Source organism: Rutidosis leptorrhynchoides, chromosome 4 (genome assembly GCF_046630445.1).
Source record: "Rutidosis leptorrhynchoides isolate AG116_Rl617_1_P2 chromosome 4, CSIRO_AGI_Rlap_v1, whole genome shotgun sequence".
Taxonomy (NCBI): Eukaryota; Viridiplantae; Streptophyta; class Magnoliopsida; order Asterales; family Asteraceae; genus Rutidosis; species Rutidosis leptorrhynchoides.
The window spans coordinates 380,022,942-380,030,506 of NC_092336.1; positions in this window are offsets into that span (position 1 = coordinate 380,022,942).

Below are 7,565 nucleotides of genomic sequence, written 5' to 3' on the forward strand. Positions count from 1 at the left end.
GATTTGTAGATTCGACCTTTGAATTTCGAATGAACATGACTAATGTTCTAAGAAAGAATTTGTAATAGCACGATCTGACATGTTAAATTACCAGAAGATTTGGGAAAGATAGAACAATCAAGAAATATTTTCTTGATATATTTAGAGGTTAAGTATAATGAAAGAGTTATGTAACATGGTACATGATGAGGGTAAGGTCTGTGAACCATCATCACGTTCTATTAGAAATTCAGCATGACTTACTGTAATATAATCACGTTGGCCGGGCGTCATTATATTATACTAACTCATGCTTCAACTCCCAACACTTCTCCATAAATCATTCATAATTTAAACTCAAATTTTATAGAATGATAGAAACTAAAACAGTTTCTTTTATGATGTAACATAGAAAGCACGAGGAGATAGATAATTTCGGAAAAAGATATTTATGAAGATATCTTCAGAAATATCGAAGATATTTATAACGAAAGATACGATGATATCTTAGAATTTAAAATATTTCAGATCAGAAGATGATGAAGAAATTTGTCTGCAAGGATTTAGAATAAGTAGGAGCAAGATATTCGTTTAAAGGTTTCAGCAGATACTGAATCATCTGGATTCGTTAAGTACAGGTTTAGTCTTTGTGATTTTTCCATAGACTCCTTTAGGGTTTGCTAAATCCGTTCTTCAGTTTCTTTTCTGAGTTTTTCCAACACACTATTCTTTATTATTAAGCTTCTGGCCAAGAAGACCATCTATAGCTTTTGCTGCTTCATCAGCATTCTCTATATTAACTTATCTGAATCATTGGTTATCAATCCGAGGTGTTTTCAAGAATTTCGAAGGGTTTGAACGCAGGTTGTAATCGTCAAGATATATATGATTGTTTAAGATGAAATCAAGTGACAAACTTGAAGAAATGTTTAACTGTAGAAGATGTAACTTATTAATGATATTTTAAATAAAATGTGTTATAATTAATATTTCCTACTCCTTTAATACTTTTTAATTGTCCAAGGTTAGTAGTTCAATGTTAGTAGTCCAATAGTCCAATAGTTCAATATATAATCTAGTTAATCAAGGTTATATTATATTGTTTCAGGATTAACCAAGACAAGTATATTATGACAGTATTTAAATGACGATATTTAAAGTGTGTAAAATAAATAACAGTATTTAAATGGCGATAAATAAAACTGCGAGTATTAAAATTGCAATAAATAAATTGCGATAATTAAAATGACAATAAATAAAATGTAATAAGGAATTAGTCATATCGGGTATATGAACAGTTAGCTAGGATTTGATTAGTATAGGTTTAATTAATTAATTTTTTTCTAATCTTTTTTATTTAGTCCAATATTTTCTTCATTATGCCACTTGTCAAATCTTAACTTGGATTCTGATCGGTCAAAATCCTAAGATGAAATTGAATTTGAATGAAAATAGTTGTTCTTTGGTGAACGGATACGCATATGTGCGGATTTGAGCAGTATTATTAATGAATGCTGAATCAGAACTGAAGAGTGTACAGTGTAACTTATTAATGTGAAATCTAAATATTTCTCGGGTATTACCTACCCGTTAAAATATTTTCACGATTAACAGTTTGTACAAAAGAATTTTTAATTACAATCTTTATGAAAATATACTAACATATATATTTTCTTCAGATGTAATCATGGATTTAATGAGTTAATATGATATTAAACTCATATGATTTACGGTTAGAACTAGAGTACATAATCTCTAAAACATTAGAGATTACATAATCATTAGGTGCAACCTACATGAACTGCATTGCAAGGTTCGCCTGCCCCTGAATTTTTTTCCAAGATTACCCTGGCGTCTGCGCATATGGCCAAGGCTGCTGTATTGGGAAAGATGGGAGCCCTGACGGCGCAGAGTATACAGGTTGATGAAAAGGAGCCGACACCTATGGAGCAGACGTCTGCGAGACATGCGGGTATGCTGCTAAAAGGCCTACTGTATGCGCAGTGCTTTGTTGTTCTACAGTTAGCGGTGTCCAATGCGAGTTTGCGTCTGGAATGACACCGAATCTCTAACTATTAAGTAACACATGCGCATTCGCAGGGGTTAGAAACTATGAAACTGGACGTGGTGGCTGCCAAGGCTACAACGGTTTAAGCGATGCATTTTGCTGACCACTCTGCGTTTGCAGAGGGATTGAAACCGTAGTACTGTAAATAGGCATCTGGCTGTAAAATACTACATGCAGCCCTACAGTTTCTTCGCCAGCGCCTACAGAGATAACCCTTGGATCCACTGTGGAAAAGTCTAGCCGTGTAGTTGTAACCGGTGAATTTTCCCTTGGTGGTGTTATTCAGTCCGGGTATATCGGCTTATACCTCTGAAAAGGTTCGTCGGCCGTAGGTGGAGGGTAAGGTGTGTAAGTTGCCCCCAAAGTCATAGCTTGCGTCTACTGATTAACAGACGGCGTGTTCTGGTTATCCGTTTGAGTACGTTTCGATGATTCCCCGGAAGTCATTATTCTATTAAAGAAAAAAAATCAAAAATTTTTGTGAATAATGAGCCTTACAATTCAAAACATTAAAAGAAAAAACAATTAAATATGTCTTGAATTAGTTCAGCTCTCAATGAAAGCACCACTTGATCATGCCTATATTTTCCAAGAGGTCAATATGCATGCTCAATACGTTTAAAGAGGTTTAAGGATCTTAGAACTTAGCTCTCCGGTCCGGCTACCGTGAATAACCCTGGCCGACATGATGATGTCGGCGGGGTGGCTAAGTGATTAAGTCCACCTTAGATGACGGCTGTCGATCGGAAAGCCCTAAGTAAGGTTGTAGGCAACAGTCGTAGGAGAACTAACCTGTTAACCCTAGAAGATGAGAGATATTTATGCTACGTAAGATGTGTAGTATGAGATGATTACGTAACGTGATATATGGTAGAATGACAACTAGGGTTAGTATATATAGGCAAACCCTAATTCTAGAATCATCCAAGATCGTGATAATCCTTTCCATAACAAACTCCCCCAGATCCCGGGTTTAATTATGGAAAATATATTATCGATCTTGGGAAACAACCGCCATACTGAGACCAAAGTACGTGATACACTACCGCATACCGCATAGAGTTCATGCGCATGCGCCTACTAGGACGAATTGAAATGTCCCGTTCTTATTGATTAAAAACGTTCCATATTAATTGATTTCGTTGCGAGGTTTTGACCTCTATATGAGACGTTTTTTCAAAGACTGCATTCATTTTTAAAACAAACCATAACCTTTATTTCATAAATAAAGGTTTAAAAAGCTTTACGTAGATTATCAAATAATGAAAATCTAAAATATCCTATTTACAGACGACCATTACATAATGGTTTACAATACAAATATGTTACATCGAAATCAATTTCTTGAATGCAGTTTTTAGACAATATCATACAAACATGGACTCCAAATCTTGTCCTTATTTTAGTATGCAACAGCGGAAGCTCTTAGTATTCACCTGAGAATAAACATGCTTTAAACATCAATAAAAATGTTGGTGAGTTATAGGTTTAATCTATATATATCAAATCGTAACAATAGACCACAAGATTTCATATTTCAATACACATCCCTGATGTTATGCGAGGTGTATATAAAATAGTTATTAATTTTAGCAGAAAACACTATTAAATACGATACAATTTTACACAAGATATTTATTTATTTATAGAATGGATATACTTAAACCTTGCTACAACACTTATAGGCAGTGTACCTAATCGTACAGTAGTGTAGTTTTTAGTAAGTCCGGTTCGTTCCACAGGGAAATCTTTAAACAAAGCTCAACGCTATATTAGTTTACTTTTATTAAAAATACAAATATATATATATAAGTAATATTATTATTATAAAGGGGGGTTTTTACCGTTTAATGACCGGTTTGTCGATTTTAAGACTTTAGTCGCAGTTAAAACCTAATGTAAAATATAAAATAAATACAAGACTTAAATTAAAGCGTAAAGTAAATAACGATAATGAAATTGCGAATAATAAAAGTGCGATAAAATAACAATAAATAAAAGTGCGATAATTAGAAGTGCAATTAAATATAAAATAAAGGAAATTAAATATGAAATAAAAGAATTATGCTTATTTAAACTTCCGTAATCATGATGTTTGACGTGTTGATTTTAGTTTTATGCCCATGGGTTAATTGTCCTTTGTCCTGGATTATTTAATATGTCCGTCTGGTTTTTGTCCATAACAGTCCATCAGTCATAAATATAAAGTGCGAGTGTCCTCATCAAATTATTCTTATACCCGAAGTTAAATATTCCAACTAATTGGGGATTCGAATTGTAACAAGGTTTTAATACTTTGTTTAATGAATACACCAGGTTATCGACTGCGTGTAAACCAAGGTTTTACTACTTTGTTAACAATTACACCAATTACCCTTGAATGTAATTTCACCCCTGTTTTAATTATTCTAGTGGCTATTAATCCATTCCCGTGTCCGGTTAAATGAACGATTATTCGTACATATAAATACCCCGCCCATCGTGTCCGATTGAGTGTATATGGTAATTTATAGGGACGCCCAATTGTAAATCTTTATATTAACATTAACAAACTTTCATTTAGTTAAACAAATATAAAGCCCATTAATAGCCCATAGTCTAATTTTCACAAGTGTCGTTCTTTTGTCCAAACTCCAATTATGGTACAAAGCCCAATTACCCAATTTTAGTAATTAGCCCAACATCATGATTACTTCGTTTTAAATAAGCATAATAATAACTTAGCTACGAGACATTAATATAAAAAGGTTGAACATAACTTACAATGATTAAAAATAGCGTAGCGTTACACGGACAGAATTTCGACTTACACCCTTACAACATTCGCTAACATACCCTTATTATTAGAATTATAATTAAAATTAAAATTAAAATATAAATTATATATATATATATATATATATATATATATATATATCGTATAGATAGAGAGATGAGAGAAATAGAATATGAAAAATGATCAGAATTCGGTTTGCTTTATAGCCAGAGTTGAAATTTGGGGCTCCGCGACTCGCGGCAAAATGCTCTTCAAACTCCGCGAGTCGCGGAGAATGTATTTACAGCTCACACCCTTGGAGTTTCTCTGCCGACGGTTTTATAATATATATATATAATATATATATAATTAATATAATTAATTATATATTATATTATATTTATATGCATAGTTAACTTGTAATTTTTAGTCCGTTGCGTCGAGCGTTAAGAGTTGACTCTGGTCCCGGTTCCGGATTTTCGAACGTCCTTGCATACAATTTTATATTTTGTATTTTGCGTTTTGAATCTTGTACTCTTGTAATTTCGAGACGTTTCTTATCAATAATTGGAACCTCTTTGATTGTCTTTTGTACTTTTGAGCTTTTTGGTCGTTTGCGTCTTCAATTCGTCGAATCTGTCTTTTGTCTTCACCTTTTATTATTTAAACGAATATCACTTGTAAATAGAACAATTGCAACTAAAAGCTTGTCTTTCTTGAGGAATAATGCTATGAAATATATGTTCGTTTTTAGCATTATCAAATATTCCCACACTTGAGCGTTGCTTGTCCTCAAGCAATATCGTCTTGAAATACTAGAATCACTTCTTTCTTCTTCACACTTTGTACATCAGTGATTTCTATACGGCGGTATAAACAATGGTAGTAACGATATGGTTTACAGTCCCACATGACTATAAAAATTTAGATCCATTAAGGAAATTGGATCTTTATGAAAACATTTGATCTTTTGAAATCTAGTTTTTACCCTAGATAAGTTTTCCGGAATAACCCTTTACCGGTGTTTGCAAAATATTTTTGTGGGTTTGGTGGGTTTCAGATTTGAAAATTTTAGCTCAAAACTTGCGGTTTTGTGTCACCCACTTGCTAACCTTGTATTTGGAAAGCAACACGTCCAGTTTACTTGTCCCGTATATTACCTTTCGGCAAACTACCGTCCGGTTGTAAAGGAAAGCGTTGAACAAGCAACTGTTAAGGCAATGTCCCCTGACATGCTTTTAATTATGGTCTATAACGTGTCGGACGCAATTACTATCCTTGGTAGGAGCAATAGTAAAGCTCACCCTTATAATTTTTCGGTCTGGCACAAGGTCCTGTCTTTGACCACTATGCAACCACCGTTCTTACGGTTGACACCCGATTTAGTTCAGGTGACCTAATGAATTCCAGATGAATTCCTAGGATTTTACGTTCAATGGTAATGAACGCATTAAAAATAGGGTTTTCAGAAAACAAATCGGTTTGTAATTTTGATCAAAATATTTTCTCGTTTAAGCTCGAGTTTAGATATCATTGAATTCCATGAGTTTGAATTCTCAATCTTTAAGGTCAATCTCTAGGATTGAGTAATATCAGTCTTAAAAGCTGATTTTTAATCTTTAAGGAGATTATCCTTTCTGGGGATCTGATTTATTAGTCTTATCCAGCTAATTTGCATGGTGCCCCCCCATTGTACGAGATAAATCCTTCTCATGGTTAGGATAAATCTGACCACTTGGCGACCCTGTTTAATGCTGAGGTCCGTGGATTTCCTGCTGATTTTAGTGATGACTTTTCTAGATTTTTCGTCAACCTACAGCTGGTCTGGACGACAACTTCATGACCTAAATCAAGAAGCGCGTGTCTTTTTCTGAAGACTTTACTTCCTTTTAATGATGGAATTGATTCATCGTGTAGATCCATCTCTTCTTTTCTTTCATCTGGTAAAACAGTTTAGTTTAGTCTAAAGCAAAAGTATTTTCAGTTATTTGTTACAGATATATGTGACATATGTTTAAAATAACTTGGTAAATTTTCCCACACTTGGCTTTTATTTTCCTTTTTATCGTCCTCTATTCCATTTTAAATGAATTTTAACATTTTAGTTTGTTTCTTAATTTATGTCCTTTCCGAGGTAACAATAATTTCGGTGTTAAAACCTAGTTTTATCGTTCATAAATATGTATAAACATGATTTTGAATTCATTTAATTGAAAATTTTGAAAAATTTTACTAGAATTGGGTAGTCAGTATATAAGACTAGGGCTGTTCTTTTTTATCAGAGAGCACTAGATTCTAATACAACTACTGCTTTACTAGTATTTTTAATGGTAACCAAGTGTTTAATATAAAAATTTTAAAATCCGAAAGAATTTAACCCCTTCCCACACTTAAGAACTTGCAATGCCCTCATTTGCAAGAAATCAGTAACAATTTAAATTATTGAGGGTGATTTGTGTGAAAATGATTAAATTTTACCAAAGTTTCCAAATATATTGGCGTTTGTTTGCTGAATGATAAATGGTGCACATCATTTGTTCATTCCGTCTTGTTGTTATTTCACATATATTTTGCATCTTGTCGTCAAAATTAGTTGCTTTTGCTGAACTTAATGCCAGTCTTTGAAAATGCGTTGTTTTACCCTCTGTACAAGTAATTCCCTAATTGGTCTGGCCAATTCTACAGCTTCTAAGGGTCCCCATTCTATGACCCTCGGTACCTCAACAATCTTAGAATGAAGAGTATGCAAACCCCGTTGATATT